This window comes from Callospermophilus lateralis, chromosome 12 (genome assembly GCF_048772815.1).
Source record: "Callospermophilus lateralis isolate mCalLat2 chromosome 12, mCalLat2.hap1, whole genome shotgun sequence".
NCBI lineage: Eukaryota > Metazoa > Chordata > Mammalia > Rodentia > Sciuridae > Callospermophilus > Callospermophilus lateralis.
The window spans coordinates 58,688,447-58,702,251 of record NC_135316.1 but is presented as its reverse complement, the minus strand read 5'-3'; the positions used below and the strand labels follow the sequence as shown (position 1 = coordinate 58,702,251).

At 35.2% G+C, this 13,805-nt stretch overlaps 1 pseudogene; it reads right to left on the bottom strand.

Moving 5' to 3' along the window:
- LOC143411400 (ER membrane protein complex subunit 4 pseudogene) overlaps window positions 1-11,201 on the bottom strand; it is a 100,684-nt pseudogene extending 89,483 nt beyond the window's left edge.
- Between the last annotated feature and the right edge of the window lie 2,604 nt (window positions 11,202-13,805).

Sequence of the window (13,805 nt, the reverse complement as noted above, 5' to 3'; positions counted from 1 at the left end):
TTATTCCCAAGTATTTTTTAAGGTTATTGTGAATGGAATAGTTTTCCAAATTTCTTTTTCATCAGGTTTGTTATTGGAGTATAGGAACCACGATTGATTTATGAGTTTTGATCTTGTATTTTGCTACTTTGCTGAATCTATTTATGAGCTCTATAAGTCTGCTATTTTTTTTTTTGGGTTTTCTATATATGGGATCATATCATTGGCAAGCTGAAATAATATGAGCTCTTCTTTTCCTCTATATCTCTTTAATTTACTCTCTTGCCTGATTTCTCTGGCTAGAGTTTTGAGAACTATGTTGAATAGGAATGGTGAGAGGGGGCATTTTTATCTTGTTCCTGTTTTTAGAGGAAATACTTTCAGTTTCTCCATTCAGTCTGATGTTGGCTCTGGGCTTGTCATATATAGCCTTTACAATGTTGAAGTTAGTTCTTTGTATCCCTAATTTCTTTAGTGTTTTAAACATGAATGGTTGTTGCACTTTGTCAAATACTTTTTCTGTATCTATTGAGATAATCATGTGATTCTTGTCCTTAAGTCTATTCATATGGTGAATTACATTTACTGATTTGCATGTGTTGAACCAACCTTCCATTCCTGGATAAAACCCACTTGATCATGGTAGACTATCTTTTCTATTTATTTCTCTATATAGTTTGCTAATGTTTTATTAAGAATTTTCACATCTATTTATCAAGAATATCGGCCTGAAGTTTTCTTTCCTTGATATGTCTTTGTCTGGTTTTGGTATCAGGTTGATACTGGCATTTTAATTGAAAGAATTTGGCAGTGATGCCTCCTTTTCTGTTATTTGGAATAATTTGAGAAGGAGGTATTTGTTATTCTTTAAATATCTGGTAGAACATGGTTATGTCACTGAGAATCCATCCAGTCCTTAGCTTTTGCTGCTGTTGTTCTTGGAAGGTTTTTGATAGTTGCTTTAATTTCATTACTTGCTTTAATCTGTTTAGGTTTTCTATATTCTCATGGTTCCATTTGGGTAGGTGATATGTCCCTAGGAATTTGACATTATCTTTGAGATTTTCTAGCTTATTGGAATATAAATTTTCAAAATAGTTTCTGATGATCCTCTGGATTTCTGTGGTTGGTGTCTGTGGTTGATATTTTCATTGTCACCTCTAATTTTATTGGAGTCTTATCTCCTTTGTCTTGGTTAATTTGACTAAGGGTTTATCAATCTTGTTTCTTTTTTCAAAAAAAAATCAACTCTTTGTTTCTTTGATCGTTTGTGGTTTTATCCCTCAATTTCATTGATTTCATCTTTGATTTAATTATTTCCTATGTTCTACTGACTTTGGATTTTTCTTTTTTTCCTACTGTCTCAAGTGTAATATTATATTATTTATTCATTATATTCTGAACTTTTTAATGTACAAACTCAGTGCTATAACTTTTCCTCTTAGAACTGCCTTCATACTGTTCCAGAGATTTTGATATGTTGTATCACTATTCTCATTGATTGTAAGAATATTTTTATTTCTCCCCTGATTTCTTCTGCTATCCATTCATCATTCAGAAGTATATTATTTAATCTCCAGGTGTTAGAGTGGTTTCTATTTTTTATCTTGTCATTGGTTTCTAATTTCGATCCTTTATCATCTGATAGGATGCACAGAATTATCTCTAATTTTTGTATTTGCTAGGATTTGCTTTGTAACTTCAAATATGATCTGTTTTAGAAAATGTTCCAAGTGGTGCTGAGAAGGTGAATTCAGTTATCAATGTATAAAATAATAAATTTCTGTTGGGTCCATTTGGTCAATAGTATTTTTTAGATATGTGGAATCTTAGTTTATACCTGGATGATCTATCTAGTGGTGACAGAAATTGTTGAAGACACCCAGCATTATTATGTTGTAGTCTATTCCATTCCTAGTATTGAGAATAATTTGTTTTATGAATGTAGATGCATCATTTTGGGGGGCATAAATATTTTTAATTATTATATCTTCTTGTTGGATGATTTCCTCAATCAGTATGAAGTGACCTTCTTGTCTCTTCTGATTAATTTCGGCTTGAAGTCCACTTTGTCTCATTTGAGAATAGCTATCCATGCTTATTTATAGGTACAATTTGCATGACATACCTTTCTTCATCCTTTCACCTTCAGTCTGTGGATATCTTTGCCTATAAAGTGAGTCTTTTGCCAACAACATATTGGTAGGTCTTGTTTTTTAATCCAGTCTACTAGTCTATGTCTTTTGATTGAAGAATTTAGACCACTTATATAATTTTATTTCCTGCCTTTTTGATTCATTTCTGATGCTTAATTCGGATTTGGTTCTCCTTTAATTTTCTGTTCTTCTAGAATAATGTATCTCTATGCTGGTTTTCATTTGAATTTTTCATTTCTTTTTCTTATTTTGGAACTTGGAATTGAACCCAGGCATGCTCAACCACTGAGCCACATCCCCAGTCCTTTTAAATATATTTTTTAAATTAGAGACAAGGTCTCACTGAGTTTCTTAGTTCCTTGCTAAGTTGCTGAGACTGGCTTTGAACTTGTAATATTCCTGCCTCAGCCTTCCAAGCTGCTGGGATTAAAGGTGTGTGCCACTGTGCCTGGCTTCATTTCTTATTAATATAATATTGCATTGGGTATGTTTTGTATTGCATGTTTTTTTTTTTAGTTTGCTTATCATTGAAGTTTTTACTTTAATTTTTAACTCTGAAACTTAATTTTGCTTGGTATTATAATCTTGTTTTCACCTATTTTCTTTAAGAGCTTCATATATATTATTCTGGGCTCCCCTGGCTTTTAAAGTCTGAGTTAAAAAAATCAATTGAAATCTAAATTGGTTTACATCTGAATGTGACCAGCCATTTTTCTCTCACAGCTTTCAGAATTCTATCCTTATTCTGTGTTCAGACATTTTTGTAATACTGTGTGTTACAGTAGATCTACTGTGATTTGTATATTTGGATTCTTATATGCACTTTGTATTTGAATTTCTAAATAATTGCTCAGGCTTAGAAATTTTTCTAATATTATTTCATTTAAAAGATTGTGTATCCCTTTAGCTAGTATTTTAAAGTTTTGATCTACTCCAATAATTCTTAAGTTTGATTTCTTGATGTTATCCTCAGATTTCTCAAATATTCTGATCATGGTCTCTTAACATCTTTTCCTTATAGTAAATTTTATTTTCAAGATTATATATTTTCTTTGAGGCTTGAGAATCTATCTTCAAAGTTATCTAGTCTATTGAACTTTTGATTTGATTTTATTGAATCTTTTATTTCCAAACTTGACTCTTTTTCAGAATCTCTTTATTGAAATGATCTTTCAGTTCCTGCATTTTCCCTCTATTCATGTGGTATTATGTTTTTTGAGTTCTTTGTATGTATTTCACTACTTACCTCTTCTTTTAGCTCATTGAACATTTTAACTATGAAGTTTCTTAATTCTTTTTCTATCATTTCCTTCACTGTGATGTCAGTGGAGTGAGTTCAACGAGGTTATGGGCTGTTTGAGATGATTTATTCTCTTGCTTTTTCATATTGCTTGTATGTCTACCCATCTATTAGGTTAGTTATTGTTTTTTTATGCAAGGGACTATTTCTTGAGCTTCTTTCTCTTTTGAGCCCTAGATTAGGCAAATATCCAAGTATTGAGAGTTTAACTCAGTGTGTGACCTCTGTCGATTCCAGTATCAAGTTCACTTTGAGAGATGTCACTGAACCTTATTTACTGCAATCACTTCAGAGCCAAGTCACATACTATTCATTCCATGAAAAGTAAAAAAAAAAAAAAAGTTGTTTTTTTCCCACTACTGTTTTTTAACCTAGATATCAACTTGTGGTAGGTTCTGGAACAGGTTGAATAATTAGTTATAAGAGTAAAATTGCTATAACATTATATGAGTGCTGAAAGGGAGATGAAGATAGATAAGGCAAAAGATTGATAAAAAGAAAGAAAAGATAGAATGGAACGATACAGACCAAGGTAAAAAGGAAAACAATGGTGGATGGGGGGCATTTGAGGTAGTAGCAGACAATATGAGAGGGAGGATAAGAGGAGTGAGTATAAACTAGGATGAGGAAGACGAAGATCGAGAGAATGATTCCAATTAATGCTGCAAGCCATTAAAAGAAATACATTTAAATGGGTTGGAGGTAAGTGTTGGTTTTTAGGGCAATAACTAACAAACAAGGTAGAGTGATATAGATGATCAATGTTGATGTTAGAAATAATTATAGGAAACCATGCCAAGGTAAAGAAAATTATTGAATCAGTGAGTTTTAAAATCAGGCTTTTCAGAGAGCATATTATCCAGCATAATCGAAACAAATAATTTTTAGTTTAATTAAACATTTAATTAAACATCAAGTGTTCTAGAATGATGCTGGACTTTGACACTCATTAGTTGTGCGATCTTAGTGTCTTAATTTTCTCATCTGTAAAGCAGGGCTAATAATATCTGTCATAGGGTTTTTATGAAGATTTAAACAATAGATTGATTTCAATTATCTCATGTTGTTCTGTTTTTATTAATTGATGAACTATGTATGTCATTAACATAGTTATTAATGATTAAACAGATTTTATTGAGCATTTACTAAGCAATAGCTATTGCGGTAAATCTTAACAGTTGATAGGGGTCGACATTTCATGGAGTCAACAATTGTGTAAAAATTCCATGTAACAATTCCATGTAACTATTCTAATGTTGTAGTTTTAGTACAGTGATGTGATGGCATTTTCTGGCATCCTTAATTTGAACATGACCAATAAAAACATTGAAATCTTTAATACAGCACCCCTCATAGAGTAAATCTAAAATGAATGATTTTTATATGAGCAAATATTGTATGAATTTTAAAAAGCAAGAAAGTACAATAAGTGTTTGTATTAGTGAGGAGAGAAATACTTATTGTATTCATATAGCTCTGGATGAATGCTTCAGTAGACATTGTTTTCCGAGAACTGTAATGAAATGCTATAATAAGAAACGACAGGGGAGGCCATACTATTTGATAGAAAAGAAGGCAGGTTTCCTGGAGTTGTATTTATTTTTACGCTAACTCAATTCTGTGACATTTTAAAAATGGCTTTATTGAGGTATAATTAACATACAGTAAATTGCACACATTTAAAATGTAAATTTAACAAGTTTTGAAATATATCTAACCTTCAAGTTTCCCCCAAACACTTTTATAGTACCCCTATCTCACGCCTAACACCATAAGCTTTGTTCCAGTCCTCAGTGATTATTGATATGTTTTTTGCCACTAGAGATTAGTTTGCATTTTTTAGAGTTTTATATAAATAGAGTAATATTCTTTGTAGTTTTCTGACTTGTTTCATTCAACATAATTACTTTTGAAATTTATCCATACTATTGTATATATCACACCCCCTGAGTAGTACTTTGGTTGGTTACACTACAACTTGTCAGCTATCCATCTATTAATGCACATTTGGATTGTTTCTAGTTAGTTTCTCATGAATTAATATCTAGGAATTTAATCTAGTAGGTATATATTTAAATTTTTAAGAAACTACTAAAATATTTTCCAAAGAGGTGCCACTTTACATTTAAACCAACAGTTCATTGCTCCACATCCTAACCTGTACTTGGTATGCTCAATATCTTTAATTTCAACTATTTTAATAGGCATATAGTAGTATTTCACTATGGTTTTAATTTTTATTTTCCTAATGTGTAATTGGGTTGAACTCCTTTCTGTGATTTTATTTCCTTTTGGTGAAATGTCTGTTTAAAACAACACACTAATTATTGTGTTGTTTGTTTCTTGTTTGTTTTTGAGGGTGTTTATATATTCTATGATCCACATTGAGTTTAATTTTATGAATGATATAAGGTTTCATTTAGATTCATTTTGGTTTTTGTTTGTTCATGTCCAGTTTTTTCATCATCATTTGTTGAAAATATTGTATTCTGCTCTATTGTATTGCCTTTGACATTTTGTCAAAGATGGCTTGACTATAATTATGTACATCTCCTTCTGGGCTCTGTATTCAATCCCACTAATTATATATACTTTGACCGATATCACATTGTCTTGATCACTGTTGCTTTGACATAAGTCTTAAAAGTTGGTAGTGTTTTGGTCGGGTTTCTGTTGCTCAGGACTGTTCAGGTGCCAGTGGATCCTTTTGAACATCAGGATTCTCCTCTGCTCCCACCTTCAAGAGATATCAGAGACTGTTTTTCCTGCCCTCCTCTTCTCTGTTCTTTCTCCCATCTTTCTGGCATGGTAAAGATGTTTTTTGGTACATTTATTTCTCAACAACCCTTATAATAAAATTGATATAAAAATTATATCCAAAGATATTAAAAAAAGTGTGGTTAAGAAATTGGGAGGAGGGCTCAGGGCCTCAGGGAGTGGCATGGAGCCCATCAGCTCCTCTCTCCGAGGCCCGGACCACTGTGCCTCCATCTCCTGTTTAATAAGAGACTTGCTTACCTTGAGCCAGTGTAGATGGGGTGTCATTCATCTTAGCCAATGTGCATGGTAACTCACTTTCCTTTAGCTAGTGTTATTGGGGACTCACTTATTTTTATCTAGAGTGAACAGTTAAACCAGTTGGGAACGAGTCTCTTGAGCCAGTGTATACATGGTTTACTTTTAGCTGATAGTCTTTTCTAAAAGGAATTCCTCTCCCTGTCTTAGGCCCCTCCCTGAGGTTTGTGGATAGGGCTGATCACAACTGTTGGAGAAATCGTATCTGAGAAGCATAGGTTTCCTGCTGGGCTGGGCTGAGGCTCCTAGAAGCAGATGTTGATGATCCCCCTGTAAGCAGTGTGATTACTCACTGGTAAGAAGAAGGAAGGGCTGTTTCACTTAATTATTTAAATATATGAATACTTACCCCCTTCATGCTGAGTCCCTTCCATCAAGTAGCGCCTAACTTATGGATTCCATCCCTATGGCTGAGTTTTCCATTTTGGGCTTCAAATACCTGCTGTTCTTGAGGCCTCCTTTTATCCACAACTTCCTATGGCCTCCTTTTGCCTCCTGATCACATGTGCAGTTAGGTGGGTAAGAATGTTCGGATCCATGCAAGTTCTGAACTCACAGGAGGTCATTGGCACTGGTCCAGCACCTCAGGACATTCACCTTCACACATTTTGAATAGGAGCAGGCCTCAGTTGCACAGTGAGAGCCAAATAAACCTGTTGCTGTTGTAAAGTATGAAGCCTCAGTTATCTCAAGAGAATAACAGAAAATGGATCATACAACTGTGCTGAGAGCCACAGCCAAGTCAGAATGGCCCCTGGCATTTTGCCAATAGTATTGGTTGAGAGGCAAGCCATTAAGATGATGCTAAATTGATTCAATTGTATATTAGACCTTTACTGTCCGCCTCAGCCCACTACTTTGGAGTTCTCGCACTACTTTGGAGTTCTCCCGGGGATTCCTGGAGAGTTCGCATTGGTTGGGGAAGTGCCAGAGGAGGGGAGGAGGGATTTCCGGTTGGTGATTCCTGGAGGAGCCGCATGGCATCCAGAAGAGTTCCTGGGGAGCGTGTGTGAAGTGTGCTGGTGGAGTTCAGAAATAAAGTTTGTTCCTGCTTGAGTGGCTCATGATTTGTGCCCAGCCAGACTGCGGCACAACTGAACAAGTTTAAATACACAAACTTTACAATCTGGTGAAATAGGCCAATTTGTGCAGAAGCATGAACAGTCACAAGAACATGGACATCAGATGGTCCAGTGATCACTTAAGCAAATTAGTTCCTAACATGAAAATTTCCAAAAGGGTCTTCAGTTATAGATGATATCACTGAAGAGTTCTATCACACATTTAAAGGAGTATTAATACCAATTCTATAGAGTCATTTTCAGGAAGTAGAAGAACAGGGAACAAATCACAATTTATTTTATGAGGCTGGTGTTACCCAGTTGTTATACTGGAAAAGATGGTACATAAATAAAACAATGAAAGCAACCAGAATTGACAGGCCAAACTGCACCATGAATATAGGTGTGAAAAACCCCAGAGAATGCACTTGATGAACAGAACCAAGACATCATGAGATTGTATGGATTGATGTAGAAATATGACATGACAGAATTCAACTCCTTGGATTAAAAAAAATAGAAAAAATAGGAATAGTGAGTATTGGGGTTAAATTACATCCCTCAAATCTTATGTTTAGGTTCTAATCCCACACATAGGAATAAGGCCTTTTTCTGAGAAATGGCATGATGATGATGAAATTCCCTATGGAGGAGGTCATAAGGCAATATGTGAATGCAAATTGGTTCTGGGCAAGAGGTCACTTACCAATGTTTTGCTTTTCTCCCCACCTCCCTCTGGGTCTTAACTGTCTGGGACTGGAAATGGTTTCTTGCCATGACAGCTACATTCCTTGCATGGTGAGACAGGGCCTGCTCTCTGCTTCATTGTCCCTGAGGAAGACTGATGTTTTTCCTTCTCCACTGCTTGGATTTCATGAGAGGACTTTGTGAGCCTTTAGGATGCCCCATTTTAGCCTTCTCTGGAGGGCCTCCACTCTGCCTGACCTTTGAGTCCCCCATGTCCTGCCATTATAATAGCTCTGTACTCTTGAGGGGAGGCTGTGTACATGTGTCTCCCAGGGACAAGTTGCCCACTGGATTCTGAGCATGTTTTAAAAATAAGACACAAAGTGGGTTAACATTTTTCTTTCTGAAGACAGGTCTGACTAAGGACTCCTGCTTTATGAGACACTGGGGACTCAGAAGATCTCTGCTGTCTATGAAAATGGCTTGTCCTGAAGCATCCTCAATGCTGGTTTCTTTTGTAGGCCTTTTCCCTGCTAGCCAGTATGATTCTTCCTTCCAAATTCACAAAGGGTATGTCTGTAGATACCATAGGGTCCATCACTATGTTGAGTTCATGGATAGAAACTGTTGGTGTGCAAGAAGAAAATAACAATGATGATAGTTCAGCTCTGATACTCTGATAGTCCCAATGAGACCCGTTGGTAGAGAAGTGGTGCACAGATATTTTGGGACTCAAGGACTTATGACTACAACTGTGAAATGAATGGGTAATTCAGCCAGAGAGATACTGACAACTCACTAAAATGTGGAATTGCTTATGTTCAGGATATGGGATCAGAGACATGAAATATGGTCCTTGAGTGTTAAAGTCTATAAGTGTAAAAGGGTGATCCATGGAAAGGTCCATGGTAAGTTCCGCACCTCCCCCCACAAAGATGCATGTGTGATCACATGATAAGCTCAGGACATGGAGAGCACAAGGGTAACCACATGGTAAGCTTGGATCCCCCTAAAGGAACAAGGGTGACTACAAAGCACAGCTCAGGAACCCACGGGTACATGGGTGACCAGATGACCAGATACTTTCAAGTTATTTTCTCTGTTGCCACATAGCAAGTTAATAGCTTCCAAGACACTGAAACTTGGTCTTGATACTTGGGAGGCAGCACTAAGGGCTCAAATCTTCCTTTCTGACTCTTAGGGAGCCTGGAGAAAATCCCCTTGGCATCCTAGGACAGAGCACAGCACCTACACCCTGTTTGTGAGGGGAACATCATGGGTAATAGGCTCAGTAAGGTACCATGGGTCATGTCAGTGTTCCCTCAGATGAAGTCTGGAGAGCCCCATAGCCACACCCAAGCAAGGAATATATACTCCAGTGATCCTATAGGACCTTGCCCAGTGTCCAACACTTTAACATGGCTCTAAAGACAATTGTATAAAAAACTCCTAAGGATGATTAAACATTTATATAACAAGAGTCATGAGCAAAGAAAAGTGTGATCTAGGGGAGGTTGCCTTCTTCAGGGAGTGTTGTCTTGGTAGGATCAGGCTAATGGGGTGCATGGGCTTTAAACCTGGTATGAAGGGACAAGAAAAGAGTGGTGAGGTGGGTGACAGACATTGCTGTAGATACGTCCTTGACAGCCATCAGTGTTGCTGCTAATAATGGGGATAAGGGAATCTGTAATATGGTGCATCATGGAAATGTTCTTTTAGCAGGTTAAAATATTAGCAGGATTTTTTTTTTTCAGAGTGTTCCTCAGATGTACCTACTTGTACCTCCTTTCTTTGTTGTTGTTCTTCTTCTTTTTGTCTCTTAAAAACATTTTTTTTTCAAGATTGCTTTCCAAGAAGCAGTCAAAAATTTTGATGTTAAAAGTTAATATTCTTCATCCCTTAATTCTGACACGACCATTTATCTTAGCATATGCTTATATTATTTGTGTATTAATTATCATTCTGGCTCCATTGTTTTTATCACCCCTAATATTGCTTATTAAAGGAATATTTTTTGAAAATGTCCTCTAATTTTAGGCTGTTTTATGTCCTTTTAAAAGTGATTTATATAAATGAAATATTAATGAAAAATATTCTGGATAAAATAGATAATAATATCTTCAAATAAATACTGCTTTGATGTTTTTAAAGAACAATCTATTAATTTCCAGTATATCCACAGTTCTTCCAACCCTGTTCTCCTGTCTTTGGGAATCTGTAGAGGACTCATTTTTCTCCAATGATATGGTTATTCATACTAGAGCTTTGTTTTGACTTATAATAAATATATACTTATACTGAACTTATACTATATGTTACAAATATTTGGTTTGTAAGTTTACTTTACTTGGATTTTAAAAGCTTTGTTTAAAATGCAAGGTTAATAATATGAAAGTAGAGCATTTGGAAATTTAGTAACCACTTTTAACAGACAAATATATATTTTTCATAGATAATGAATAAGAGCTGTTCACTTCAATTTACACTCAATCTGAGAGGTCCTGCAGTTGTAAAGTTCTATGCCTATTTAAAAAAAAAAAAATCGTATGTACAAATGTGTGTGTATCTCCATGTGAACCTGTTTAAAATAAATATAAATTGCATTTTGAATCACTGTGATCAACTTTTTGTTAAAAACATATCGTATTAGCATGCAAAGTCAGTCTCAACATAGGGTTCAGAATATTCATTTTTGGGGAGCATATGTTAGGGTTCTCTAGAGGACAAGAATCAACAGGAGGTTTAATTATAGAAAGGGAATTTATTAGATTGACTTACATAAACAGAAGCTGGATAGTCCATGATGGCTGTCCGCAGCTGGAGGAACCAGTATCTGGGCAGTGCAACATGCTGAAACCTCAGAACAAGAGTGATCAAAGCTGCTACCCCAGTCCAAGACTGAAAGCTTTTGGAACTCCCTGGAAAATCACTGGCAAAGTCCATGTTAGAAGAGTAAATGAGTAAGACTCTGACGTCCTCAGGCAATCACAAAAGCATTAAAAGACCCATTCAAAAAGAATTGAGCTTTCATCTGCTGCTACCTCTTTGTTCTTCCAACTTTTATTACAGCCCAGTCTCCAAACAATTGGATGATGCTGCCAACACTTTGGGAGGGTCTCCACTCCAGTTCACTAGCCCACATGCCAATAATTCTTAGACACATCCTCATTGACACACCCAGAAGCCTCTTAATGCTTGGCATCTCTGAATCCAGTCAGATTGACAATTTAATTTAACCTTTAAAGAACCTTTAGGTAACTTTCTGCAGTGATAACAATATGGTGTCTCTATGTTACTTAGTACAGTAGCCACTTACCAAATGTGACTATTGAATATTTGAAATATGGCTAGTGTGAATTATAGAGGATGACTTTAGTTTGCAAACTACTTAGCGTCTCTTTTGGGGCTGTAATCTCTTCAACAAACACATTACCTTGCACTAGTTTTACATGCACTCTTCTGGACAAACTGCATTAAACAAAAAATTATTTAGTTCTGTTTTCTGTTCCAGTTTTTCACAGTAAAGCTTTCTAAAAACTGTCAGCAATATTCATGCCGCTGACTGAAAACTGTGCTGCCTTGAAATTTTCTCCACCAGATTAATTTGTCTATCACCTTTTAAATCAGCCTCACACAGTTTCATGGGCAAAATGTAAATAAGTTCTTTGCCAGAATATAAGATGAGTGGCCTTCAAGTCCAGTTCCCAATAAAGTTCTCATTTCCTTCTGAAACCTCATCAGCATTATCTTTACTGTCTGCATTCTGGTCTTACGATCTCCCAACAGAATCACCCAGTAAGCTTTGCTTAAAATATTTTAAATATTCTCCAGCCTTTATTTTTAGACCTTTTCAAATTGTTCCCACAAACAAGTTGCAAATGTTTCTGTACCACATGGTAAGTTTAGTCACAGCAATGACTCTGCTTCTCAATACCAATTTCTGTTTTAGCCAACTTTGTGTTGCTATGACAAACATACCCAAAGAAAACAACTTAGAAGAGGGAAAGTTTATTTTGATTTATGGTATCAAGAGTCTCAGTCCATGGTGGGCTTACTCCATCACTCTGGGCCTAAGGTAAGGCAGAACATAATGGCACAAGGAAGACCCTCACCTCATGGAAGGCGGAAAGAAAGTTGGGAAAGTAAATAGGGAAGAGAATTCTTGTAAGGCTAGTGACCCCACCTGCCTCCAGTTATCTCTCAATCAGTTCATTCAAACTTGTATGGACTGATCAAGTCAATTCTCACAATAAAATCATTTCACCTCCAAAGATTTCTGCATTAACACCTCATATTTAAATAATGACAGGTAATGTCAGTCTTATAGCTTTACTCTTCATCATTCTGCTTGCTATTTTCTTTTATTTTTGCATATAAACTTTAGAGTAAGCTTGCTAATCTCTACAAAATAACTTGCTGGGATCTTTATTGAGATAGCATTGAATTTATAAGTACAGTTGGGAAGATCTTCATCTTGAAACTATTATCTTTTTATTCATGAACATGAAATTAATTGAAGGCAATTAATTATTCATTCAATTTCTTTAATATATGTAGGCCAGATTGTCTATTTTTTCTTGCATGAGTTTTGAAAGATTGAGGTTCATTTTTATATCAGAAATCAAATTTATGGGTATAGAGTTGTTCATAGCATTCCTTTTTTATCCTTGTAATGAAAAAATTGGCAATAATCTTTCATTTCAGATATAATTTGTGTTATTTCTCTTTTTACTTAGTCATATGTTTTATTTTATCTTTTCAAAGAGCTAACTTTGGGGTTTATTGATTTTTCTCTATTGGTTTCCTATTTTGATGCCACTGATATCTATTCTACTTTTTATTATTTATTTTCTTATGGTACTTGGAATTTAATTTGCTCTGCTTTTTCTCATTTCCTAAGTTTATACTTTTAATTTTAGATATCTTTTACTTTTCTCATATATACATTCAGTGCTACAACTTTATAAACACTGCTTTCATTATATCCCACAAATTTTGATAAATTCTTTTCTCATTAAGATTTATCTCAAAGGAAGTTAATCTCTTTTTGAATGCTAGAAATTGAAATTTTTATCTGGATTTGTATTTATTTCTACAAATATCTGTAAGTTGTCTTCTGATAGGGGAGGTAGGTCTCCCCTATGCACTACTTTGTTGAACTTTTGGCTCTCTGTTTTTAACTTAGGAAAATTCCTTTCTTGAGACCTGGAATATCTCAAGTTTTTAAGCTGAGATAATCAAAGAGCTCATTCATTTGTATTTTTCTTCCTAGAGATCAGAATACACACCCCCTATGCACACGTATATATATTCTATATAAATGTAAATTCTATTATATATTTATATATAAATTCCCCCAGAAGTCAAAGTGAATCCATTTGTGACATTTTGTAATCAGCTGGCAGATTTTAAAATCTATAATTTTCTTCAGGGATGATGTTTACTCTTGACCTGACAGACTTTACTGAGAATGGAAATTTCTCAAGTTTAGCCTTTTTTGATCTATTGAGGCCCACTGACAACTGTGAAATCAGGCAATTGTAGAAA